The following is a 27,638-nucleotide window of genomic DNA, read 5'->3' on the forward strand; positions in this document are numbered from 1 at the left end:
GGGTCAGGGGCTTTAGTTTCCTGGAGAACTTGCCATGGTGCTATGGGCCAGAAAAAGGGAACAGAACAGCCTGAACACAGGAGGGAGCATGGGGTGTTGGCAGGAGATGCTGACCGGGGCCAGGTCAACCATTCTCAGGGGTTTGGACTTTATTCCAGGGCTGTGGATGCTGTGGAAGTTTCTCTGTGGGAGAGGGATGGGGTCAGATGTATGTCTTGGGAAGCTTGCCTTGTTCCTATGAGGAGGCTCAGAGGCCAGTGAGGAGCTGCTAGAAAAATCCAGATGAGAGGCAGTGGTTGTCTGAACTTGCTTAGGGACGTTCGTTGGTCAGTATGATATATAGAGAGCCACGCAGTTGAAGACCCCTTCCTGGAAGCAGAGCAGTCTCTCCCCGAGGAGGAAACCCCATGAGGGAGTGGCCTGAAGGTCCTACCAGTATTCCATCCGATTTGGCAACCCTTTCTGAGCGCTCCTGGTCTACCTGGCCAGGGATGGTCATAAACATCCACGTCCTTGGGACTTCACACTTGCACTTGCCACCTTCCCATGTGGGGGAGCGGGGCTCCTTATTCCCATTTCACAGATGCAGGACTTGGTAATGTGGCAAGGTCTTTGCCAGTCACTGTGGTAGAGCAGGGATTTGAATTTGCTTCCAACTTAACAGCTTGGGGGTGTTTGGAGTCTCTGAGGTGGATTAGAGAAGCCTCGGGGTGGTGAGGCTGAGTCAGTGTGCAGCAGGGTAAACCCAAGGAGGCCTTCCAGGAGGGGACAGGGATAGAAAGGAGGGAGCCAGGGTGGGGGTGGGGGGTTACTGGGGGCATACCCAGGCCCCACCTTTCCTGGCTGTGGTCTTGGGCATTATACTTGTTTTGAGACTCAATTTTCTCATCTGTAAAATGGGCTCAGGATAGGATGGATCCTCCCCTCGCTCCAAGGACTGTTACGTGAGCTCGGTGAAGCGTACATGGAAGTGCCAGGCGCAGGGTCTGCACTGGCCTGCGCTCACTAAGTCATGGGTATGATAATTATCATTTTGGCTTGTGATCAGGATGTGTTTCAAGCGAGGAGCACCTCTCCCAACCCAGCGTGTGTGGGGGTGGGGAGGGGGAGCCGGGCATCCGCAGGTGACACTTGAGCTGAGTCTTGAAGGATGAGTAGGAGGCAAGGGGAGGACATTTCAGGCAGAAGGAGCAGCACAGGCAAAGGCATGGCTTAACTGGAGAATTGCATGCTAATTAGTATGCCCAGAACACAGAGTGTGTTGAATGAATACACCATTGGGAATAAAATTTTCTCTTTACACCCCCTGGCACTCCCTAAGTACCTGAGCAGGAAGGCTTTGCCAGGTTTGGGATATAAAAGAGGACAGGAAGGGGATGCCAGGGTGGCTCAGGTCATGATCCAGGGTCCTGGTGATCTCAAGCCCCAGCTTGGGCTCCCGGTTCAGTAGGGAGTCTGCTTCTCCCTCTGCCTCTGCCTCTCCATTTGTGCTCTTGCTTGGTCTCTCTCTCTCAAATGACTAAATTAAAAAAAAAAAAAAAAGACAGGAACATCTCTGTCTAGGAGTTCAGTATTCCTTACCCCTCCTTACCCCACTCACCTCTCCAGGTAGGACTGTGACCCCAGACAAGCCGCTTCCCACTTAAAACCTCAGTTTCTTCCTCTGTAAAATGGGACAGTTGGAGAGAATGTAAGTGAAGCACAGAACACACCAGAATACCAACTGTTCACTAAACCCCTCCTATGTGCCAGGCTCTGGGCTGAACTCTTTGTTCATTTTTTAAATTTTTCACAACAAACCTGGGCGATGCCTGTTTTGGGGACACTTGGTTTTGTGGCTTATGAAGCTGAGGGTCCGAGAGTTCTCTCCACTTGCACTTTTCAAACTCCTGTCATTTAAAAGGATGCCAACACGCTGCGGCAGTTGAGGGACACACACACACACACACACACACACACACACATACACACACACATACACATTTTTTCCCCTTGGATCCGATGAATATTTTATTGAGAATCATATGTGGGCAATTTCAAAGGGCCTCTGCCCTCAGGAATCTGGTCAATCAGATGGGAGGACAAGTGGTGGGGAGGCTACGTTAGGCTGGTATGCAAATGAGCATGTGCTGGACTTCTGCTTCATACTGCTGCTCTGTTAATTGCTCAGTTAGATGACCTTTGAAATATTCTGTAGCCTAGTCTCTATTAAGAGTATAAATATGTCCCCAAAGTGTGATCATGGAGTATTTACATCACTGAGTCAGAAGTGATACACATATGTATGCTATAGATGATAGATAGATAGATAGATAAATTTTTTTTTGTACTGTGAAAGTAATATGTAACACACCAAATACTTCAAAGATGGCAAAATGATAGTATTTTAAGTGACACGTGAGTCTCTCGTGCCAGCCCTTGCCACACTCTGCTAATGATCTAAGTTATTTTTTAAAAATTTTTTATTTATTTATGATAGTCACAGAGAGAGAGAGAGGCAGAGACACAGGCAGAGGGAGAAGCAGGCTCCATGCACCGGGAGCCCGACGTGGGATTCGATCCCGGGTCTCCAGGATCGCGCCCTGGGCCAAAGGCAGGCGCCAAACTGCTGCGCCACCCAGGGATCCCCGATCTAAGTTATTTTTATGCTCACGCTGGAGCCACATGGAAGAAATTGAATCTTGGGTTTGCCACTTATCAGCTGTGTGACTCTGGGCAGGTGATTCAACCTCTCTGACCAGGGGCAAATTGTGGGTCTTCTGAGGATTGCTGTGCGGAGCGAAGGAGGACCTGGCCTGTGGCCCGTGCTCAGTATTCGTTGGCTGTTACCCTTCTTCTGCTTGTTACTTACTGTACTGGAGTTGTTACCCTTCCTCCAGCTCGAGACTTCATGCTCCAAAAAGGCAGAGAAACCCTGTCTTCACTTGTTTGCTCTGCAAACACTTGCGGAATAAGCACATGAATCCTTATGTGTAGACATAGTCTTTGAACAACAGCGATTATAAGACAAAGAATTTCACACATAAGTTAAAAATAGATTTGGGTACTTTCCCATTCCAGAATGTGTTGACTGACCCCTATTCTTTAAAAAGCTGAATAATATACCCCAATGCCTGAAGGTGCTATTAGTTATTGAACAGACAGATCCCCTGTACATGGGTGTTGAGCAGTTTGGGTTTTATTGTGATGCACGCTGGTGTAATAGACATCTCTGTTCTGTGTGTTTGCACACTTCTTGCATTCCGATTGGACGGCAGATTCCAGGAAGCGGAAGCGTTGGAGGAAAGGGTGTTTGGGATGTTGATGGAGCCTGCCCCGGTTCCCTCCTGAGCTGTTGTGCATTTCACATTCCTCCTGAGGCCTGGGAGAGAGAGCCTGTAGGTATATTTCAGAGGGGGGGGAACAGTGGATGGCGCTGTCCTACTGGTGGCCGCGGGAGTAGCGTCTGGTGTGATGGAGGGAGAGTGATAGTTCCTGCAGGCAGCACACTCTGCAGCCCTTGGGTTTGAATCCAGCCTGTTGGGGGACTGTACCCTGGAAGATATTTGCCCATTGTACACACAAGTCCATCTACTTCCCTCTAGAAATAGGTGGCTTTGTATTAGTCAGGTTTTCCTATGATAATACTGTGTAACAAGCATCTCCCAAGTTGCAGCTGTCTTTAACAGCAAACCATTTGTTTCATGCTCCCAGGCCAGCAGAGGACTCAGCTGAACTTGGCGGGGCTTTGGGGGGGCTGGCTGGCCATGAGGCTTTGATACTGCTCCATGTATCTTCACCTGGATGCCAGGCTTCCAGGCAGTGGCTTTTCTGTGGTGGACAGTAGACACTCACGAGCTCAGTGGGAGCCCACGGTGCCTCAGGAAGTCCCTACAAGGAACTCGTGCTGTGTTCCTTCTGCTCCCATTTGGTCAAAGCAAGACACACGGCCAAGCCCAACATCAGGCAGAAAGACATATACTCCCCTAATGGAGGCTGAGTGGGAGGGAGTATATATTTTCTGTCACAGTCAGGTTTCTGATGGGGCAGGACAGAGTCTGGGTTGAGGGTCAGCCCGGAGGGGGTGCTGAGAATTGTGCCTCATTTGTGAGGGACACACCAGCGCAGGGCTCTGCATAAGGAGACCTGGTTAGAGTCAATAACCCAGAACAGGTGGTTCTTGTGTGCGAGCCTCAGTTTCCCCATCTGGAAAATGGGAACAGTGTGCCCTCTCTGGCAGAGCTGCTGTGAAGCTCAAACATGATATCGGATAAGGAGGTGTTTTGTATCTGTGATATGAGGTGGGAAGGTGAGGGATCATTGTCTTGATTGATTTTTTTTTTGAAGATTTTATTTATTTGACAGAGAGAGAGTGAGCACAAGCAGGGGGAGTGGCAGGCAGAGGGAGAGGGAGAAGCAGGCTCCCCATGGAGCAGAAGGCCCGACGTGGGGCTCTATCCCAGGACCCTGGGATCATGACCCAAGGCAAAAGCAGACGCCTAACTGACTGAGCCACCCAGGCACCCCTTGATTGATTTTTAAAAAAATAATTAATTTATTGTAGGGGGAGAGAGAGACAGCATGGGAGGAGTGGAAGAGAGAGAGAGGGAGAGAATCTTAAGCAGGCTCCATGCTAAGTGTGGAGCCTGATGTGGGGCTCGATCCCAAGACCCTGAGATCAGGACCTGAGCTGAAACCAAGCATTGGATGCTTAACTGACTGAGCCACCCAGGCGCCCCTTGATTGATTTTTGCTTTGGATTTGATTTATAGTCCCTCAGGCTGTGGTCCTGCAGCCAGTGGAGCCGGGGAGCACGGTGAGGCCAGGGAAAGGCTATTCAAATCCCCGCTCTGCCCCCATGGGCCACACGACCTCCCACCAGCCTCATTACCTCTCCGAGCCTCCGTTTTCCCATCTGTAAAGTGGACGTAGGGTCGGTGCTTGTGACTCAGCGAGAAGGGCTATGCAACACCTGGCGCGAAGTGGGTCAGCAGCCGCTGGTGCCCGTGCGCGTGGAGCTGCTGCTGTCCCGGCTGCCGTGGAATGTGGAGTTCTGCAGAACCGGGTATTCCCAGTACCTCTTGGGAATGTTGTGGGGACTCTGTACTCAGACTGCCTGGGTTCAAAGCCCAGCACCAGCACTCTCCAGCTGTGTGACTTTGGGCCAGGCAGTTAACCCCTTGTGCCTTAGTTTCCACGTCTGTAAAATAGGAGTAATAGTGGCATCTGCCAGAGTAACTGGGCTCGTACATAGTGCGTGCTAATGAACGTGCGTTCTTGCGTCAGCATTATCTTCATTGTTATCTTGTATTATTATGAGTCTGCAGAGGCGCAGGGAGGTTGCTTCTGGTCTTGGGAATCCCCAGGGCCTTGGGAAAGGGGTGAGGAGAGGGACATTTCTAGGATCTCTGCTTCTGAGCAGGTGTTCTGCCCCCTTCTGCTGCAGCTGGGGGGCTTTCTGTTAATGGGTTCCTGTTTATTTTATTTATTTTTTAAAATTTATTAATGGGAGGGCAGCCCCGGTGGCTCAGCGGTTTAGTGCCGCCTTCAGCCCAGGGCGTGATCCTAGAGACCCCACGTCGGGCTCCCTGCAGGGAGCCTGCTTCTCCCTTGCCTGTGTCTCTGCCTCTCTCTCTCTCTCTCTCTCTCTCTCTCTCTCTCTCGTGAATAAATAAATAAAATCTTTTAAAAAATAAATAAATTTATTAATGGGAGACAGAGAGAGAGAGAAAGAGAGGGGGGGGGGGCAGAGAGGCAGAGACACAGGTAGAGGGAGAAGCAGGCTCTATGCAGGGAGCCTGACGTGGGACTCGATCCTGGGTCTCCAGGATCCCACCCTGGGCTGAAGGCGGCGCTAAACTCCTGAGCCACCCGGGCTGCCCTGGGTTCCTGTTTATATGACATTCTCTCCCCAGGACAGACACTACCTGCTGGGGAGGAACCTAGTGCCTTTATAAATCACTCCTCACTCAGGACGCCTGGGTGGCTCAGTCGGTTAAGCATCTGGCTTCGGCTCAGGTCATGATCTCGGGGTCCTGGGATCGAGCCCTGCATCAGGCTCCCTGCTCAGTGGGTTACCTGCTTTTCCCTTCCTTCTGCCTGCTGTTCCCCCTGCTTGTGCTCTCTCTCTGTCAAACAAGTAAATAAAATCCTAAAAACAACAACACTCTGCACTCTTGAACCTGGGGCCGCCCCAGCCAGGGAAGAGTCCCAGAAGCTCTGAATTTAAGGAATGTTCACACTGCCCGTGGTGGAGGCACTCGGCGGGCTTCAGGAAGCCGTGATTGTGAGTATTGGTGGAGGCCACCAGGCTAGGTGTGCAGGGTTAGAGGCCACTCACTCACTCCTTCTTTCATTCATTTGATGAACACTGATGCTGTGTGGATCATGTGCCCGGTCCTGTGCTGGCTGTGGGGGAAATAGGGTTCAGCTGGGTGTCAGGGTGGGTCTCTGAAGGATGCTGGGTGGGGTAGGTAGAGTTTCCGGGGTGCCCCATGCATGGATTCCTGTGTGACCCTGGGCAGGTCACTTCACCTCTCTGAGCATTTCCTCATCTGTAGGTGAGTCTCCAATGCGCTGAGATGTCCCTGGAGGTGAGAAAGGATAGCTTTTGGCCTGGTGGGACCTCATGGTTTCTGCCTGGGTCTCTGTGCCTTCAGAAGTTTGGAATTGGGGCCCCTGGGTGGCTCAGTCGGTTAAGCGGTTAAGCGTCTGACTCTTGGTTTTGGCTCGGGTCGTGAGCTCGAGCCCCACGTCGGGCTGTGTGCTCAGTGTGGAGTCTGCTTGGGATTTTCTCCCTCTCCTGCTCTCTCCACCCCTCCCCCTGCATCTAAAAATAAATAAATAAAATCTTTAAATTAAAAAAAGTTGGGTTGATGAGGAAGCTGCCTTTCTTCCACTTGGTGAGACTCAGCTTTTGAGGACACTGATGGTATTTATAGTAAAATAAAACCAATAAGAGAGTATTCGTGCTCTCCTGGACACGGTGCTCATCTGTGTTTCTTTTGATTCTCGTGGCCCCATTTTACAGAAGAGAAAACCGAGGCTCGAGGAGGGAGTTGCACGCCCAGGGTCACCTCTGAGAAGGGTAAATGCAGGTCCACGCAGCCTGACAGTGGCCCCTGTGTCCCCCCCCACCCCAGCTGCCTCCCTGGCAGTAAAGCAGGACAGCCCCAACATTCTGTCCTGTCTCTATCACGTGGTTGCTGCGTGACTTTGGGCAAGTGACTTGGCCTCTCTGAGCCTCAGTCCTCGCCTGTGGAAAGAAAATGCTAAGATTTTCCCTGTGAGGCCCTTGTGGGACTGGGTGAGGTAACCATATAAAGCTGCCCGCACACAGGAGGCACTTGAAATATGGGAGCCCTTCCCCATAAAAAGATCACCTTAGGGTCTTTAAAACAAATGTCTGTAAGATATGCCAAGGCGGACACCTGGGTGGGCTCAGTGGTTGAACATCTGCCTTCGGGTCAGGTTGTGATCCCAGGGTCCTGGGATCGAGTCCCGCACTGGGCTCCCCATGGGGAGCCTGCTTCTCCCTCTGCCTGTGTCTCTACCTCTCTCTGTATCTCTCATGAATAAATAAATAAAATTTTAAAAAAAGATACGCCAAGAAATTGCTTTATAAATCACAATATAAATCTCTCTTGCTTGATGTAGCAGCAGAAATAGTAACAGTGGCTATAATAAGAAGTCACAGTTAGCTTGGATTGACTGCTTCGTATATGCTACTCCGATTCCAGTTCCTTGGACAGAAATGTGCATTTGTGCATTATTTTATCTCCTCCTTTACAGAATCCTTTCTTCCACCTATGAAGAATGGTGTTCGTGTCGTTCCCATTTTACAGACGGGGAAGCTGAGTCTCTGAGAGCCTAGTGGCAGGCGGGGAGCCCTGAGCCCCTTGGAGTGTGAACATCACCGCCGGTGTCCCACTCGTTGGGGACCCGGCTGTATTTGCAAAGGCTCTGGGTCAGGCTACGGCTCCCAGCCCACTATTTATAGCTCTTTTCTTTTTGTTTGGTGTCCTCAGTGACGAAAGCCCTTTCTGGGACTGGCCTGTTCACCCGGGTGAGGGGGTGGTGGTGGTGAGGCACGGCTGGGAGAAGGAGACTCGGGTGTCGTGGGGTCTCCCAGTAGAAGGGGATGCCAGCGGGCCCGTTGGGGACACTGAGCTCACCGTGTGACATCACGCCCGCTGCCCTGCCCGGGTGTGAGGCCTGGGCCTCAGTGGGCGCTGTGCCCGCGGAGCGCTGCCCTGTGCTCCGGGCCGGGCCGGGGCGGGACTGCTGGGGGATCTCCCAGGGCCCTTTGGCCTGGGAAGCTGCCAGGGATTGTTTCCTCATGTTAGGCCCCAGCCCTGGAAACTCTTGTCTTTGTTTCTAGAACTGATTACCTGCACGCCAGGGGCTGTGCTTGGCCTGTGAGGGGGTCCTAGGTCATGGGAGGGAACCCAGTGTTGTGGAATGAGTTCTGGGCCAGAAGTCAGGACTCTGAGTTCTAGTGGCAGCTACTCTGCTGTGTCCTTGGGGAAGCCCCTTCCCCTCTCTGGGCCTCTTTCACCGGGGAAAAGGGTAGCTCCAGAGCCTCTTACTCAGCTTGAGGTAAAAGTAGCAGAGTCCGGATTTGAACTCAGGCCTGCCTCCTGCAAACCCAGACTCCCTATAATAATGCATAAGGCATCTGGATGCCTTCTCCCCATCATCCCCTGACCCTGTGGGAAATATCATTCCCCCCCCTGAGAATTTCCAGGGCAGCACTTCCTTTCCTCCTCTGGGATGGTTGATCATTTTCATCTTTGTTATTTATTAAGTGCCTACTGTGTACCAGGGCCTGCCCTGGGCCCGGGTCTCAGGGCTGCCTGGGACATGGCCTCTGCCCTCTCAGGGGAGAGAGAGGAGGGGGACGAGAGTGGTGTGCTCAGGGCTGGGATGGGGAGTAGGGGCCCCGCGGGCACTGTTCTCCTGGTTCCCCTTCTGCCAGTTTGTAGCCAAGCTGTTTCCCATGAGGCACTTGGGATTTGGATGCGAGGGGAAGTGTTGGCACCAAGCAGACCCCCTTCTCCTTGGAGCGGCGACAGGTGCACAGTTACTGTCGGCACTAACTCTGGAAAGGAGGCGGTCATGCCTCCCAGTGTCGCCTTTATGCACATGGTCTTCATCACAGCCCACAGCACAGGAAAAGCTTCTGCTTTTCCTTCTTTCAGTTCATTAAAAATGGGGGTTTTGTTGGAAGGGCGGGGGGACAGCAAAAAGCTTTGGAAGAATTTTTGGAATGCCCAGAATGCTGGCTGACCCAGCAGAACAAGTGTGAGCCATCTGCCCTGGCTTTGGTTGGGGTCAGATGGGCTTCTGTGGGGGCTCTCTGGGTGTCACCCACTTCCTGTTCTAAGGCCTGAGTCACCCCTGAACCGTGGCTGTCCCTTGGACGGCAGCCGGAGCCTGAACACGCTGCCCAGGTGGAGCCGAGCAGCCCTGGCTGTTTTGTCACCCACCACGGGAGTGGCCTCCCTTCTTGGCCTCAGTGTCCACACCTGTGGAATGGGGATGCTGACGCCTGCCTCCCAGCTTGGCCACGAGCTCTCAGCGAGTCGCCGTCTGTGCTGTCCTGTTGGGTGGGTGGCGCTGCCAGGTGAGGCCCCTTCTTTCTGGAGCACTATGGGGTTCCCGTACCTTTGTGCTACACTTGGTGGGTCCCTCTGCCTTATTCGGTTGTCCCCTGCATGCCTGGCATGTAGTGGCTTGAGATTACTGCTTGTTAAGTGACTCTTGTTTCATTTTCCAAATTAATAATTTTTATTCTCTTTTTGTCCTTATAATACATTTACATTTACATCATATAGTTTTACATTATAATACAATACGTTTTTTTTTCTCCATTGGCGAGCATTTAGAAATAATAGATAACCCAAAAGGAGGAGATAAAACTCTTCTAATCCCACTTCTAAAGATAACCAGTGGTGATATTTTGAAGTATGACCTCTAGACTTGTCGGTCACGCTGTGCGCACATCCATGGGATTGAAAGATGTCAGCGTCATATCTTGGGTGTCAGGATGTTGGCTTTATTCTCAGGCAGCTTGGTTCTAATCCTGGCTCTGTGACCCAGCTGTGTGACCTTAGGCAGCTCACTTCCCCTCTCTGAGCCTCAGTTTCTCCTCTGTAATGTGAGGCTATGTGAGGATTCAGGGAGTTAATGTGTGTGAAAGGATTAGAGGTGCCTGGCACACAGCAAATGCATCATTTCTGTTAGCTGTTATTTTATCTGTATGTGTATTTTTTTTCTTGTTTTGAGCGGTGGGCCCCTTTCTAGGAATGTTGCAATGTAAAAGTGGTGGATTTGGACATTAGGTTGGGGGGACCCCCAGACTGCCTCCTCTGGGAGTGCCCAGTGGTGCTCAGTTTCCTGTCAGAGATGAGGGCTGCTCAGAATGCGGGTTGGGCCGGGTGCTTTGGCCCACACAAAGCGTTCTGGATGCTCTTAGAAGCCAGTCCTGATCTTTATCGCTCGGGGATGTTTCCTGTCCCCACTGAGGCCTGGGCGTTGTCCAAGTTAAAGCAGTTGGAGGATCCCAGGGGGCTGGAAGTGACCCCTGTAAGATGAGCTCAGCAGGAAACCTTCCTCCTCCTGCTCTGGCTGCAGCTGTGGCTTCAGGATGGGCAGGGTCAGCTGGCTACCCCCTAAGAAGGTCTGGAAGCTAAGAAGTCACCTGGACACATGTGGGACCAAGAGGGCTGGAGAGAGGAAGCGGTAAATGGGGCTTGGTTTTCCGAGGTGAATTTCAGGTTGGTGATATCAGGGGAGGGAAGTGATGTCCCCCTTTGCTCCCTCTGTGACCATGGGTGAGTTAGATGACTGGATTTGCTCTCAGCTTCCTTGTCTGTAAAATGGGGCTGGTAGGAGGTCTCCCTTTATTAGATTGTTGTGCCACGACATGTAAAGGCTCCTAGCACAGCCAGGCACACGGTCAGGGCCTTCTCCCCACCGATTATTGCCATTTCGTACATTTATAACAAAAACACTGACTGAGCAGACCGGTGCTAAGTACTTGCTGTGATCGTCACACTGAATCCTTGTAATAAACTGTAGTTGCAATTGCTAATAACTACTGTCCTGCCGTCTGATTCCGCATTGCTTGGGGGTACACTTAACCAGGGCTCCACACCTTTGACAGTGTAGTGAGACATCCAGCACTCAGTAAGTGATCAATAAAAGGCAGCCATAGTGGTTAACTATTTTTATTTTGCTGTCACTCTGCAGCACTGATTGTATGCGAGGCAGACCACCCAACCCAACGTCTGCAATTTGGAGCACCTGCCCCTGTGACGGCTTCTTCTGGAGCCGATCCTGAAAACCACTGCTGGTTTTCATTGTCCTTTGCCCCCCTTTAGTGGTCCCCCAGGTCCCGATCACCCTCAGCTGCTCTGAAGGATGGCTGCTGAGTCTTTGGAGGTACCCCTGGGGTTCCGCAGATTGAATATTGTACCCACAGTGTGGCACATCCCAGATGTCTCCCTAATTGGGTAATGAATAATTTGACTCTTGTTGTGGGATGTGGTACTGAATTTGGGAAACTGTGTTTTTGGGGGGTGGAGCACAGAGGAAGGAGTCTGGTTAGTAGGCAGTGTTGGGAAGATAGCTGGCCTTGCATGCTGCTGGCTTGGGCTGTGGCCTGGGTGTACCAGGCTGTACCCTTCATATGCCACTGTTTCCAGACATGTTTCTTTGACAGTGCTTCCAGGGGGAGAATGATCCTGTGGGGGCGGGGGGTTCAGCTTCTAGAGTGTGTGTACTGTGAGGGCGTAGCTGTAGGGTAGGCAGCTGGACCAGGCCCGAAACCCAAGATGATGCTGAAGAGAGATGCTAAGCTTTAAGTGTAACTCTGTGGGTGGTACTTATTACAAAAACAATATAGAGTTATTGTAGAGGGTGGTTCTTATTGCAAAAACAATACAGATTCATTATAGAACATAAGCAGCACACACACATACACACAATACCCTACAAAAATCAACCAAAATGTTAACCACCTAGATATATACTACAGTGCTTAACAATAACTAAAATAATATGATTAATGTTTATTGAGCACTTGCTAAATGCTTTCCATGCTTGATCTCATTTCACCCATTTGGAAAACCATACTCATGAGAGATTTGAATTCAGGACCTTGTTCTCATGAGCATACGTTCAGAATCATCCAAAAGATCTGGTCCTCCATTGATTCTTCCACCTACCCTCCATCTACTTTTCCATCCCTTCTTCTATCCATCCTTTTATCTACCCATCTGTTTTTTCTATCTACCCATCTTTCCTTCCTTCCATTCACCCCTCCATCTACCCATCTTTCCTTCCTTCCACCCATCCATCTGTCCATTCATCTTTCCATATAATCATCCATCCTTCCACTTACCTATCCATCCAACCATCCATCTGTCCATCCATCCATCCATCCACCCATCCACCCATCAGTTTACCCACCCAAATGTCTGTCATCAGTGTATGTATCATGCTTCACATATATCCACCCATCTACCCATACATCCTTCTGCCCATTCACCCATCCATCCATGTACCCATGTATGCATACATCCATTCACCCACCTATTTATTCCCCATCCATCCAACCATTTTTCCATCCACCCATCCATCCATTTCATGCAACTATTTATTGAGCACCTGCTCTGTTCCAGGCACCTCTGTACTAAGGATACAACAGGATTCAATGCCTTTATGGGTCAGACCTTCTAGTGGGGTGAAGCAGGTACATGGCCTCATTAACAAGACAGTTTTATTAGTTTTTTATTTTATTTTTTTTTTAAGAGAGAGAGCATGAGTGTGGGGGGAGGGGCAGAGGATGAGGGAGAGAGCGAAATCTTAAGCAGGCTTCATGCCCAGCGTGAGCCTGACATTGGGCTCATCTCATGACCCTGAGATCATGACCTGAGCCACAATCAAGTTAGAAGCTTAACTGACTGAGCCATCCAGATGCCCCAAGACACAGTTTTACATACTAGTTAAGAGCAATGGTGAAAATAAAAGGTGATGTGAAAACTAGGTATCTGGTTTTTTATTGTTGTTGTTGTTAGAGACACAGAGCAAGTGCAAGTGCTCTAGCACAGGGGAGGAGGGACAGAGGGAGAAGGAGGAAAGAATCTCAAGAGACTCCTTGCCCAGTGAGGAGTTGCATGCAGGGCTCAATCTCACGACCCTGAGACCATGACCTGAGCCGAAATCAAGAGTCAGAGTCCTAACTGACTGAGCCACCCAGGTATCTGTTTTAGATGGGAATAAGGGAATGGCTTTTTGAGGATATTAACTTTGAGCTGAGACCTGAAGGAACAAAGGAGCTGTCTGAAGAGCCTGGGGAGAAGGCTCTTCTCAGAAGGACTGACCAGTGCAAAGGCCCTGAGGCAGGAGCAAGTTGGAAATGATGGAAGAATTGAAGGAACAGAGGAAACAAGGCAGGAGGTACAGTGCAGGGTAACATGGGGTTTATGGTAAGTGTGGAGGCCCTTTGTGATAGGATGTGAGTTTGGGTTTTAAAGAGATTCTTCTGGCTGCTGAGCAGAGAATGGACTTGGGACTGAGTTGGCGTGGAATCCTGGAGGACAGTGAGGAGGCAGTAGTCCAAAGGTGGGAGAGGATGGTAGCATGGGGTGGAGGATAGCCCTCCCCGTGACCTTCCCCTTTCCACCCCTGCCCCTCTTAGTATATACCCCAACCTGCAATCTGAGGATTATGTATTTATTTCTCTAATGTCTGTCTCCCCCATGGGACTATAACCCTCAGGAGGACAGGGATTTTGTCTCGCTCACTGTCCTGTCCCCAGCACGGTGCCTGGCATACAGTAGGTGCACTCAATAAATACTTGTCCAGGGGCACCTGGGTGGCTCAGTCGGTTAAGCCTCTTCCTTTGGCTCAGGTTGTGATCCCGGGGTCTTGGGATCGAGCTGCATGTCAGCTTCCCTGCTCAGCGAGGAGCTTGCCTCTCCCTCTCCTTCTCTCCCCAGCTTGTGTTCTCTCTCTCAACTAAATAAAGATTTAAAAAATATATATTTTTCCAATGGATGATTGGTATATCCCAAAGAAAATCTGGGTGGAAAGAAAAATGAGGAGAGTGAATAATAGTGATGACCAGATAATGATAGCAGCAAGCCTGTGTGGAATGCAGCATGCTAGGCTCCAGCCTGACCCTCTGCCCTCCCCCTGTGTGCACCTGGGCCTGCCTTGCTGGGCTGGACTGCAGGGAGTTTTGGCAGCTCCCGGAGGCCTGTCACCTGGCAGGCCATCAGCAAATCCCTGGCTGGTTCGGGTTGGGCTCACTTTCAGGAAAGGACTTATCAGCCTGGGTGGGGCAGGCCTGGGTGAGGCCTCTTGACTGGGTAGGAGGGACTTGTGTACAGCTGAAGACAGAGGCTCAGAGGGCAAGCCCCACTTTGCCCAGCCTCTGACCTCAGGCAAGTCCCATCCCTACCATGAGCCTCAGTTTGTTTGCAAAGCCATGGGGTGACAGGTAATAATGCTGCTCTCTGTCTCTCCCCTCCGATACGTCAGACACTGATAACTCAATTAGTTCTCATTTCTTGCTCCTGTTTTCCAGATGAGGACACTGAGGTCCAAAGAGGCAAAGTCCTTAGCCCCTGTGGCCACTCAGGAGGTAGGATTTGAGCCCACACACAGCTTGTGCTTTGAGGATCTAATGTATCAATTCAGTGTTTCCCAAGTTCTGATCATCTTTATATCACCTTGAAAATTATTCACATTTATGTACCATCTGGACTTTTCCTCAGTTAACCTTCTTGAACTTGACTCACCTTTTTAAACAGCAGATTTATTGAGGTCATAATTCACCTAATATATAATTCATCCATTTAAAGTATACAATCCAGGCGTACCTGGTTGGCTTAGTCGGTGGAGCGTGTGACTCTTGATCTCGGGGTTGTAAATTCCAGCCCCATATTGAGTGTAGAGATTACTTAAAAATAAAATTTTATTTTGGGACACCTGGGTGGCTCAGTGGTTGAGTGTCTGCTTTCGGCTCTGGTTGTGATCCCAGGGTCCTGGGATCGAGTCCCACTTTGGGTTCCCTACATGGAGCCTGCTTCTCCCTCTGCCTGTGTCTCTGCTACTCTCTCTCTGTCTCTCATGAATAAATAAATTTAAAAAAATAAAATCTTAAAAAATAAACTATACAATTCAGTTTACAATTAAAAACAGAAATACCACATAAACTTCCAGTTATAAAATAAATAAATCATGGAGGTGAAAAGTACAGCCTCAGGAATATAGTAAGATTGTCATAATGTCATTTTGTGACAGATGATGACTACCCTTATCATGATGAGCACTGTGTAATGTATGGAATTGTTGAATCATTATGTTGTACACCTGAAATTAATAATCCTTTGTGTTAATTATATGTTAATATAAAAAGATATCATATGATCCAGCAATTCTACTTCTGGATATTTATCTGAAGAAAACAAAACACTAACTAAAAAGCTACAAGCACCCTGTGTTCATTGCAACATTATTTATAATAAGTAAGGTATGGAAGCAATTTATGTGCAACTTATGTGTCCACGGATAGATGAGTGGATAAAGAAGAAGTGGTATATTGAATATTATTCAGCTATAAAAAAACCACCATTTGTGACATGGATGGACTTTGAGGGCATCATGCTCAATGAAATCACTTACATATGGGATCTAAAACAATCCCCCCCCCAAACAAACAGAATAAACCAAACTCATAGATACAGAGAACAGATGGGTTGCCAGAGGTGGGGACTGGCAGGGGCAGGTAAAATGGGTGAAGGGAGTCAGAAAGTCCAAACTTCCAGCTATAAAATCACTATGGGAATTTAATAATATACAGTATGGTGCCTATAATTCATAATACTGTAATACCATATTTGAAAGTTGCTAAGAGAATAGATCCTAAAAGTTCTCATCACAAGAAGAAAAAATTCTTTGTAACTATGTATGGTGTTGGATATTAGCTAGGGTTACTGTGGTGATCATTTCATAATATATACAAATATTGAATCACTGGGGCACTGGGTGGCTCAGTCGGTTGAGTGTCCCGACTCTTGGTTTTGGCTCAGGTCATGATCTCAGGGTCATGTGATTGAGCCCTGTGTCAGGCTCTGCACTCAACTCGGAGTCTGTTTGAGACTCTCTCCCCTTCTCCCTCTGCCCCTCCCGCTTGTGTTCTCTCTCTCCCTAAAATAAATAAATTAAAAAACAAATGCTGAATCATTATGTTGAGCACCTGAAGCAGTGAGAATGTTATATATCAATTAGACTTCAGTAAAAAAAATAAAAGTACATAAAAATTTTTTTTAAGATTTTATTTACCTATTTTAGAGAGAAAGAGAGAGAGAGAGAGCATGAGCAGAGAGGGGCAGAGCAGGAGGGAGAGGGAGCAAGAATCTGAAGCAGACTCTGCCCTGAGCGTGGAGCCTAATGTGGGGCACGATCTCACAACCCTGAGATCGTGACCTGAGCCAAAACCAAGAGTCACACGCTTAACTGACTGAGCCACCTAGGCTCAGAAAAGAAAACTTCTTAAAAAATGTACAATTCAGTGGCTTTTAGTATTTTCACAGAGTTCTGCAACCTTCACCATGATCAATTTTAGGACATTACTATGACCAGCTAAAGAAATTCTGTACCTATTAGCCATCATTCTCTCCAGTTACCTCAGCCGTGGGTATGTCACCACTAATCTCCTTTCTGTCTCTAATGATTGGCCTGTTTTGGATATTTTGTGTAAATGGAGTCCTACAATGTGCAGCCTTTTCTGTCCGACTTCTTTGACTTGGCACAACATTTTCAGGGTTCGCCTGTGTCATAATGTGTATCAAGACTCCATTCCTTTTTATGGCTGGATAATTTTCCATTGTACCACATTTTGACTTGTTTTTTTTTAAACTTACACTTTTTAAGGATGTTCGATGGGCTAGTTAGATTTGATATAACACACATGGAAGTATATCACTTAAAATAAAGCACATTCAGTAGCATATCACGCACATGCTCTGGTACACTTGGGACCTTGCCTTATAAACTAAGGTGAGCTGTCTGCTAGTTATATTTGGAAGCAGGTGCAACAAGAAGTCCTCACGCCTGTCCCATGAATGAGGAAAGCACATCCTGTTGCGCTCCGTTTTGCCAGCATTTATTGCGCTTGGGCTGTACACTGCGCTCGTCCACATATCGGTTTGAAACACAAAAGTGCGGGTTTTGCAGGTCAACAGGGGTGGAATATTGTCATTTATAACCTCAGGATGACCCCACCAGGTGGGCCATATTGATCCCTTTATCCAGATGAGAACATTGAGGGTCAGAGAGGGAGGTGACTCAGGAAACAGCCGGGGTGGGCAGCACTGGGACCCAAAGTCCCTGCTCATTTCACTTGGCCTCCCTGGCCTCCCTTGGCACTCAGCAGTGACACTGCTGACGCTCCGGCAGAGGATGGGTGCTTTGGCTTATTTATTCAGCAGCAGGGACGGGTTTCCCTGCACCATGCACCCTCCCCTTGCTGAAGTGTGGCGCCTGTGTGCCCGGCAGGGCGCACTGGCCAGGCAGCTGGCCGGGGCCTGGGGCAAGTTTACCAATCTGTGGTTTTGGGGACCTCTGACAGCCTGGTCCTCCCTCTCCTCATCCTGAGCCAGGGGCTTGGCCCTGCTGCAGCTGGGAATGCTGAGCCTGTGTGTCCCCCTGGGGAGGATCGCTCCACATTTGGCAGTGCCCTGTCTGTGGAGCAAGACGGCAGGATCCCCAGGGGCGGGCATTGGATCCGGGCCCTAACAAGGCTGGCTGGATGTTCGTGCCTTTCTTTTGGGTGTTTTCCTTTCTAGGGGAGGGAACAGAAGGCTTGAGGAGGATGATGAGTGTTTTGCTCAAGGTCACGCAGCCAGCTAGGAGCCAAGCGGAGCAGGGACAAGACGTCAGGATTCCTGCTTCCTAATTCATACTCTTGCCATGTGACACCCTCCCTGTGCTGCCTCGCCCTTCCACCCTCCCCCCCCCCAATGTTGTTGGGGGGACTTGTCCCTGCCACCCCCTTTAGCAGGTGTGAGCTGGTTCAGGGGATGCTAAAGCTAAAGCTCCAGAGCTGTCTGGGTGGAGCCCGGCCACCCACTGGCTGCCTGCAAGCCTCAGGCACTCCCATGGGTGATGCGGGGAGCCCACCAGGCAGGTTGAGATGTGAAGGTGCTCTCAACACCCAGCACCCTGATGGGTAGGGGGATGGGTCTGCGCCCCTTCCCCATCTATTCCCCACACGCCAGGGTCCGCCCCCAGCCCCATCCATGGCCACCTGCCCCTGGCTGGGCCTGAGTCTGCCAGGCTTTGCAGGAGAAATTCCACCCACTGCCTTTTTTACCCTGGGTGGACAAAGCCTTGGGGGGACCCTGGCAGTCAGGGGTGGGGGAGGCAGAGATGGGATGAGACCCTCTGGGGAGTCCGAGCCCAATGAGGATGACCACGGCTCCCCCCCCCCTCCAGAGACAGATCTGAGTTCCCAACTTGCCTCCAGATGCGTCACAGGGGAGGAGGAAAGAGCAGAGCAGGTGGGCTCTTGTCTCAGGTAAGCCTGGGTTGAAGGTCTTGTCTTCACTGCTTGCTGTTTGCGTGACTCTGGGCCAGTCCTATCCTGAGCCTCAGTTGCCCCGTTCCTACAATGGGAACGATCGTAGAATCGCCTCAGAGTGGGCTGTCATGAAGATTAACAGACGTGCTGCCCGTGAAGCCTTTATTACCCTGGTGTGGGGCACGTCTCTGATAGCTGTTATTATGGTTACTATTAGTGTGATAATAATTATATTGTTGCCACAGTATCAGACGTATCTGTGCATTTATTGGATGACCTTGCAATATCAGGGATGAGTTTCTTTGACAAAGGGGAAGCCAACAGAGCTTCTTTCTTCTTTGGGGATTTGGGATAAAATGTTTGGTCTCAGGCCAGGGACTCTGTGTCCCTTGATAAATGAAGCCAGTGGCCTGAGTGAGGCTAGTTGGTGGATGGTAGGCAGGTTCCACCTCCAGCTTTCTCCTGAGGAGCAGGTCCCAGGTCTGGCCTCTTGGAACCTGTGGGTTAGGAACAGAAGGGCCTGAATGCTTCAGAGATGCTCTGACCTCCCCAGAGGGGGCATCTGCTGTCCCTCACCCCATCCCTGGGGTTCCAGTGGGGCCCAGGGGTCTGATGTGCTGACCCAGGGCTTGGCTTCTCACCCTCAGACTCACAGGAGCCTGGGGCTGGAGGAGCAGAGGTTGCCAGAGCCCAGGGAGGGCAGGGCATTTTGGCCTGTGTTGCCCAGCAAGCTGAGGGCTGAGGGCTCGGGGCAGGAACATCTTATTTTGCACCTAATCAACCTCTGTCCTCACCGACTTTTATTTCTCTACTTCCCCACATGCAGCACATAGTCTGTTCCTTCCTAAGTGGCACCTGGTACTAAACAAACCACGAGGGCAAAGAGTCATCCCCCAGGACCCATATATTCTTCATGTGGGTGTCCCCCAGAACCTCAGAGCTCCAGCAGAGTCCGGAGTGGGGAGGGTAATATTCCGAACCGCTGAGGTCATACGGCTGTTTGTGTGTGGAACACAGGCAGTGAACCGAGCTCTGCTGAGCGTGTTACACCGCTTCACCTTTATCCTCCTGACGGCCCTGTTTTATACTCATTTTACAGATGAGGAAACTGAGGTACAAAGAACCATGTTAATTTGCCTAAGGCCGCCCAGCTAGCATGTGGTTGAACTAGGATATGAACCCACGTAGCTGGGTGCCAAGACCATGTCCTGGCACCAGATTTTTAAAAAAATTATTTATTTTTAAATTGTGATGAAAAATATATATATAACATAAATCTACCATCTTCACTGTTTTCAGGTGTACAGTACAGTGGCCTTGAGTACATTCGCATCATTGGTCTGCTATCCTACCATCTACCTCCAAAACTCTCTGTACCTTTTTTAAAAAAAAAGATTTTATGTATTTATTCATGAGAGACACAGAGAGGCAGAGACACAGGCAGAGGGAGAAGCAGGCTCCCTGCAGGGAGCCCAATGTGGGACTCCAATCCAGGACCCCGGGATCATGACCTGAACTGAAGGCAGACACTCAACTGCTGAACCACCCGGGTGCCCCCTATTTTTAATTCTTTGGGGAACTGCCAAACTGTTGTCCACAGCAGCCGTACCATTTTATGTTCCCGCCAGCAGTGTGCATGGGATTCGGTGTCTCCGCATCCCCTCTCACATTTATCCTTTTGTGTGTTTCTCATAGCAGCCACCCTAATAGGTGTGGCTGGTACGTGATTTCTGTGGGAGAGTCTTAGGACCTGGATTTGTTGGGCCTTGGTTCCCGTTAGGATGTCTGTTGCATCATGATGTGCTTTCTGGAAATATTTTGGCCTCCCTTACCCAATTGTGAACTTTCATAGGATGTATCCAGTTGCCCCACAAAGGGCTGGCCTGGAAATAATAAAGAACTTGTTTTTCATTGCCCCAGGGCATGGCCTGGCATGTGTTGTTTTGAGGAGAAATGCATAGGCCTGGGTCTTAATTCTTCCAGGATGCTCTCCAGACACTATGGACCCATCTCTTAGCTCCCTGGGGAAAAGACAGCAAACCGAGTGCCCAGAACTTGGCTGCTCAGAAGGAACCCTCCAGGAAGCTTTTAAAAATCCAAGTGCCACTGGGTCCACCCTCTGGAGGCTCACACTCGGTGGGTCTGGGGTAGAACCTGGAGCATCTGTATTAAAAAAAAAAAATTAAAAGAAATCCCATCACACCCCACCAGGTGATTTTTATGGGTACCTGGCCCAAGAGGCCTGGCCCTGTAGCATATTACCTGAGCCTGGCTAGAGCTAAGAGACTTATCACGAACTACCCAAGGGACGCGCACATGTGTGTGTGTGCGTGTGTGTGTGTATGCATCTTTGCTTCGCTGAGTGAACGCACAGGTGGATGGGTGAATGAGTGAGGACAGGCCCTCAAGCTCTCATTCAAACACCACCCTGATTTTGCCACGTCTGTGTGCCTCCAGTGTTTTTATTCACCTGATATTTTAATAGTCCAAATTATTAATGATTTTTTTAATCATTATTATAAATTGAGAAATCCAGCCTCCCTGGCCATCAGTAGTTTATTTTCAGAGTACAAGCAAAGCAGGGGCCCCTGGGTGACCTCTGTCTCCTGGTTTCCGCTCAGGTGGTAATCTCAGGCTCATGAGATGGAGCCCATGTGAGGCTCTGCCGGCCCAGGGTCTGCTTGAGATTCTTGCTCCCTCTCCCTCTGCCCCTCCTGCTCATGGTCGCTCTCTCTCTCTCTCTCTCCCCTCCTCCTTTTCTCTCTAAAATAAATAAATCTTAAAAAAAAAAAAAAAGAATGCAAACAAAGGAGACCAAACTGTGTCATCAGGTTCCAACTACATAAATGCTGCTATCCCTATGTTTTTTTTTTTAATTCATGACACACACACACACACACACACACACACACACACACACTCACAGAGAAGCAGAGGCAGAAACAGGCTCCTTGCAGACGAGGGAGTCTGATGCAGGACTCAATCCCAGGACCTCAGGATCATGACCTGGGCTGAAAGCAGACGCTCAACCACTGAGCCACCGCAGCGCCCCTTCCCTGTGGGTTTTGAGTTGGAGGCCTTGCTCTCTGTTGAGAAGGGTGATGAGCAAGTGTTGCACCAGTGTTAAGTACAGCTTAGACCCAGTAGAGACTTTCTCCTGGCCGGACCTACTTTGCTGTGAGTCAGTGCTATGTCACTAGTCCAGCCCTGGGACTGCGTGCCTGTCATGCTTCAAAAATGCAGAGTCAGGCAGTGAGGGTGTGAGGCAGGAGCCTGGGGGATGATGGGGAGTGTGGGTCCCAGTGGGCTCAGCCCACTTTCTTCCATGGTCATCGCTGGAACTGCCCTGCGGGGGTCGGGGCAGCCCGAGTCCGGGGCATCCTTTGCCCCACAGTGGCCCCAGAACCTCAGAGGACCAGAGTGTTTATCTACAGGTTCACTGAGCAGAGAAGACAGGTCCCTGCCAAGGAAGTCAGACTCTTGGTCAGGCACAGAGCCCAGAGGGCAGGGACCCGGCCTCTAGGAGTCAGGAGGGAGAGAGAACCTCTCTTGCAGGGCTCAAGTCCCTGTCCTGGCTCCTTGGATCCCGGCGTAGAGGCCAGTGGTCTGGGTGTTAGGCCCTGCCTCTTCTTGGAGTGTGACCTTGAGTGAGTCCCCTGACCTCTGAACTTCCCTTGGTGAGCCTGCCACAGGAATTCATTTGGAAAATACTGCTGGGTGGCTGCTGTGGCCAGGATCCAAGCCATTGGCTGCAGGAAAGCTGGCCAGGAAGTCAAGGTCCCTTCTCTTGGGAGTTTATGGGCTGAAGAAGCGGCAAAATCTTGCGGTCATGGGGGCGGGAGGGGGTGCAAGGAGGAGCAGGATGCTTTGAAGAAAGTCTGCTGGAGGTAGTTTCTCTAAGGGGTCGGCTTCGGCTTTTCTGGGTATAGTTAGTGTAACGAGTAATCCCACTCTGGGAGGCTTAAAACAAAGCGATTTATTCTCTCACTCTGAAGGCTAGAAGTCCAAAAGCAAAGTGCTGGCAGGGCTGCACGCCCTCAGAGGCTCTAGGGGAGGACCCTTCTTTCTTGCAGCTTCTGGTGGCTTCCGGCAGCCCTCAGTGTTTCCTGGCTCTTACCTGTATATCTGCACCTTCTTTTCCTCAAAGGACACCAGTCATTGGATTAGGGCCCCCTTGCCCCCCAAATCCAGTGTGATCTCCGTAAGAACTAATGATCTTGGCAAAAACCAAATGAGGTAATATTCTATGATTTTAGGTGGACATGGATTTTGGGGGGACACTGTTCACCCCAGCACACTGAGGAAGGGCCATTAAGACTGGGACCTGGAAGATGTGTCTTTGGCGGGGGGTGAGGGGACGAGGGGGTGAGGGGTGGGGAGAGAGTGTCCTTCCAGGCTGAGGGAGCAGCGTGTGTGAGGGCTTTCCCGTGCGAGTACAGCAGAGGCCAGTGTGGCTAGAGTGGAGTAGCAAGGGGTGTGTGGAGCCCCGAGGGCAGAGACACTGGGGCGCCGGGCACGGAGCCATGGAGAGGGGATGGATTTGATTCTGAGCACCTCTGAAGATTCAGGCGGGGGGCCGATGTGATGGGGCTCTCTTTTGGGACAGGATCATCTCACTTCCGTCTGGGAAGGTGCATGGCAGTGATTGACAGTGTGCGAGCTTTAAGGTGTACACCCCCCGCCCCCACCCGCAAGCACATTTACTTCCCTTGAGTGGTTTTTTAAAAAAAAAATTTTAAATTTTTATTTTATTTTATTTTTTTAAAAGATTTTATTTATTTATTCATGAGAGAGAGAGAGAGAGGCAGAGATACAGACAGAGGAAGAAGCAGGCTCTATGCAGGGAGCCCGATGAGGGACTTGATCCCAGGATCCCAGGATCACGCCCTGGGCCAAAGGCAGGCGCTAAACCGATGAGCCACCCAGGGATCCCTTAATTTTTATTTTAAAGATTTTATTTATTCATTCATGATAGACATAGAGAGAGGCAGAGACACAGGCAGAGGGAGAAGCAGGCTCCATGCTGGGAGCCCAACGTGGGACTCGATCCTGGGACTCCAGGTTCGTGTCCTGGGCCAAAGGCAGACGCTAAGCTGCTGAGCCCCCCAGGAAACCCCATCCCTTGAGTGGTTTAGTCTTCCGACCCCTGGCAGGTAGCTAGGGCAGTACTAATATCCTCTGGGGAAACGGAGACGCAGACGGGGCAAACAGATTTTCGGGGGGCGCCCAGCTAGGACGAAGAGCACTCAGGGTCCTTGCCAGTGTCTTCCGTCTTGGGAATGCTCAACACACCTGGCTGAGAGGGCCCTCGGTCCTTGAAAGACACCTGGGATCCCGGGACAGGGGACGTGCCCCGGAACAGGGAGCCCTGGCCTCGCCCCTGCCCCTGCCTGTGCTGAGTTATCTGCCCAGGCTTAGCGATAGGCATGGGCTAAAGTAGCCTCGGCAGCTTAGTGAGTGTGGAATTAATTCCGCGTATCTGGGACCTGTTACGATCCTCCCCACTCAGAACGGAGCTCCGAAGGAGGAAAAAGCGGGCAAAGCCCAGTAAACACTGACGTGTCCACCAAAGAGCACTTGGAGAGTTGTGACAAAATCTCCGGCCGAGGCCCAAAGGGCACAGCAGGATAATTATGAGCAATCCGGAAGCTTTGAGCTGATGTTTCTCTGACTTTGGGGATGTATAATGGCATGGAAAAGAACCTTCTTTTTCTTGGGAAATAAAACTATGTATTTCTTTCAGATATAACATTCCATAGAGTGAACATATCAATCTCCACCCCCCCCACCCCCCCCCCCCGCTGGGATATGAAACACAAATCAGGTACTGTCTCCCAGGTATTGAGGATGCTAATAAGGATGCTTATTTGCTGGACCTGAAATCCCCAGGGCAGGCCCTTATTTCCTGCTTAGTCTCTTGTGTTTTGCTTTGTTTTGTTCTTTTTTTTTTTTCATAGCTCCCCTTTTATCTCAGTGCTGAGAGCAGGGAGGAGGGAGGAGTTACTCTGGAATACCCTCTTTCCATTGAGGATTTTTCTCTAGCTGTGTTTTGGAGAAAACTGTGGGGTGCTCCTTCAGGAGAAAGATGAGCCAGTAATTGTTGATGCCCTGGCTGCTGAGATGGACCCCTTCCCTGGCAAGGTGGAGAGACGATCTGTGTGTGTGTGTGTGTGTGTATGCGTGTTTGGAGGTGGGGGGTGTGGAGCAAAGAAGTTAAATTTGGTTCTGGATCTGAGGGCTGGTTTCCTTCCTCTCCTGGTGAAAGGCTCTGTGGAGTGAATCACGTCCTCTCTTTAGAGTTCTGGGCCCACAGAATGTCAAGGCCGGGCTGGTGCTGTTGGAGGGACGCCCGTCCAGGGGATGTCAGGCTCTGGTTTGTAACTCCCTGGGGGGACTTTGGGCTACAGGGATGGTGCCTGTGGCTTCCCATTGAGATGCATATATTCATTTCATTCATTCATTCATTCATTCATTCATTCATTCATTCATTCACCTATTGCAATCCTGGTTGATGTTCAGCTCCCTCCTGGAGACGGGGCCTTGTGTTCATCATCCACTCCTTGCTATTTGTGGTCCTGCTTGGGCCTAGCCCTAGGGGTTCATCCAGGGGAATGACAGACAAGGGCCCCCACACCCTCGGGTAGGGGTCGACCAGCTTCTGTAAAGGACCAGATAGTAGATATTTTCGACTTTTTGGACTCTAAGAATCCCATCACAGCTGACTGCCGTTTACTGCCCAGGCAGCCAGGGACAATATGTAATTGAGTGCGTGCTCCAATCAAATTTTCTTTATAGACACTGAAATTTGATTTTTATACACAACACATAGTTTTTATTGTGAAGCATTTGAACTTTTCCCCCAATGATTTAAAAATCATTGAGACTTTGAAGCAGGGAACTGCAGGGAGAAGGAGGCAGCTCCTTGCTGCAGGCTATGGGAACGGCAAGGGCAAAGGTCCTGAGGTGGGAAGTTTCTGGGGGAAGGCGTGTGGTGGTGTGTACAACGAACAGGGAAGTTTGTGTGGCTGAAGCATGATGAGTGAAGGGGAGAGCAGTGAGGCCACTTTAGATTTTTATGAAGACGTCACCTGAGCTCACTTGCCTCCTTTAAAAGTAAAAGAGGATGGTTATAGCACCTTCCTTTATTAATGAGGGGACGAGATAATACATAAGAGGGGTTTTGTTTCAGGCAGCGCCTGACACGTGATGAGTGGCAGTGGTGGCGGCAGCAGCGATGTGGATGATCATGTTGACATCTTTCGCGCCCTGGACCTCTCCTCACTTTCTGCCTTCTGCATGGAATACATCACCTGTTTGAGTGTGGGCTTCCCCAGAACAGATCCAGACACAGTGATTCCATTGCGTCTAGTTTATGTGGGACGTGGTCCCAGGAACGTCTGCTCAGGGATTGCGGGAGCCAGACAGGGGAGGGAAGGAGGCCACTGCTGGGTGTGTTCATAAACAGGTCACTTCTGTGGGCCACAGGGACCCAGCCCCACTGGGGACCTCCAGGAACCATGTAGAAGGTGTTGCTCAGTTATCCCCCAGAGGGCGGGAGGGAGCTGGGGTATGTATACACCAGCTCCTTTCTCTCCACCACTGGCTGAAGGCTGCTTCTGGGCTGTTTGCTTCTGGCCACTTCTGGCCTGTCTTGCACCCCAGCCCCCAGGGATGGGGAAAGCCCTGAGGCAGAGACTTTAGGGCTTTTGGAAACCATTGGAGCGTACCAGGTTGGGGATGGGGCACCACCGCACTGGGATTTTGTGTCTACTTCAGGACCTAGCTCAGTGGTCATCCCTTGCAGACACTTCCCTCCAGCAGCTTCTGGTCCTCCCTCCTCTGGTCCCCCATAGTCTCCCCAGGGTGGGTTGGGGGGAGTCTAGTGATTCAGGCCTTGCTGCTGTCCTTCCTACTTGGTCTGTGTTGGGACCGTGTCTCGTTCACTTCTGTATCCAGGGGGCTTGGCGTGTAGCCAATGATGGTAGTTGCCTGGTGATGATGAGTTAAGGGTGAAGAATGGGACCCCTGCCCTTGAGTGCTCACGGTCCTGGCAGGAGGCACATGAGTGACAGGTGGCCATGGTTCAGAGCCCTGGGGGCCTGCGAGTGGAGCGGCTATGCATTTGAGCCCTCCACCTTCTAGATTCGTGCCCTCACCCCTGGATGAACCCTGGCATCCCTCTGGGAGTTCTTAAAATCTACCCGCTTCTGGGCACCACCTGCAGAAATTCTAATTTATTCCAGCACAGCATCTGGCTATAAATATTGATCCAATCCTTCTGGCTTGGCATGGTGAAGGCTCTGCGTTGGTTTCCTGTGGCTGTTGTAACGGATTGCCAAGCATCGTGGCTTAAAAACGACAGAAGTTTATTCTATCATAGCTCTGGAGGTCAGAAGTCCCCACTGTTTCACCGAGCAGAAATCAGCTACTTCCAGAGGCTCCAGGGGAGCACCCAGTTCCTTGCCTGTTCCAGCTTTTAGAAGCTGCCGCCTCCCCAGGCTTCCTTCATCTTCAGGGCCAACAGCTCAGCACCTTCAGATGTCTCTCTGCTAAGACCGTCATTTGGCCTCCCCTGGAGGCAGGTCTCCCTCTGCTTCCCTCTTACGAGGGTGTGCAGGATTGCATTCAGGGCCCACCCAGGTAACTCAGGCTATTCCTCACCTCTCAAGATCTTTAACTTAAGTATACCTGTAACAGCGCTTTTTCGGTGTATGGAGGCAGGGATCCTGCTTCCAGGGATTAGCACGTGGCTAATCTTTGCAGCCATCACTGAGGTCCTGGGAACGCGTGTCCTGAGCCCCCAGCCGGGCAGGCATCCCTGACAGCTGAGCTTCCTGACTTCTGCAAAGCCGGGCTCCTTCTCTCTGCTTTACGAGTGGGGAAACTGAGGCATGGGCTGGAGAGTGATTTTTCTGAAGCTGAGCCTGGATCTGAGCCTGCCGTTGCAGCATCTGTCCCCCGAGTCATGTTCCTCTTTGCCCGCTCAGGGCAGGACAGGGGGGTGCCTTGGCCAGACGTGCATGCCCTGTCCAGCCTGGCTTCACCTGCAGGCCCTAGGATGGTC

At 50.6% G+C, this 27,638-nt stretch overlaps 1 protein-coding gene across 4 annotated transcripts in view; it reads left to right on the forward strand.

Annotated features, from left to right (window-relative positions):
• KIAA1671 (KIAA1671 ortholog) overlaps nucleotides 1–27,638 on the forward strand; it is a 201,523-nt gene that overhangs the window by 2,284 nt on the left and 171,601 nt on the right. The window lies entirely within an intron of this gene.

The sequence above is a fragment of the Vulpes vulpes genome, chromosome 10 (genome assembly GCF_048418805.1).
Source record: "Vulpes vulpes isolate BD-2025 chromosome 10, VulVul3, whole genome shotgun sequence".
In the NCBI taxonomy this organism is placed as follows: Eukaryota; Metazoa; Chordata; class Mammalia; order Carnivora; family Canidae; genus Vulpes; species Vulpes vulpes.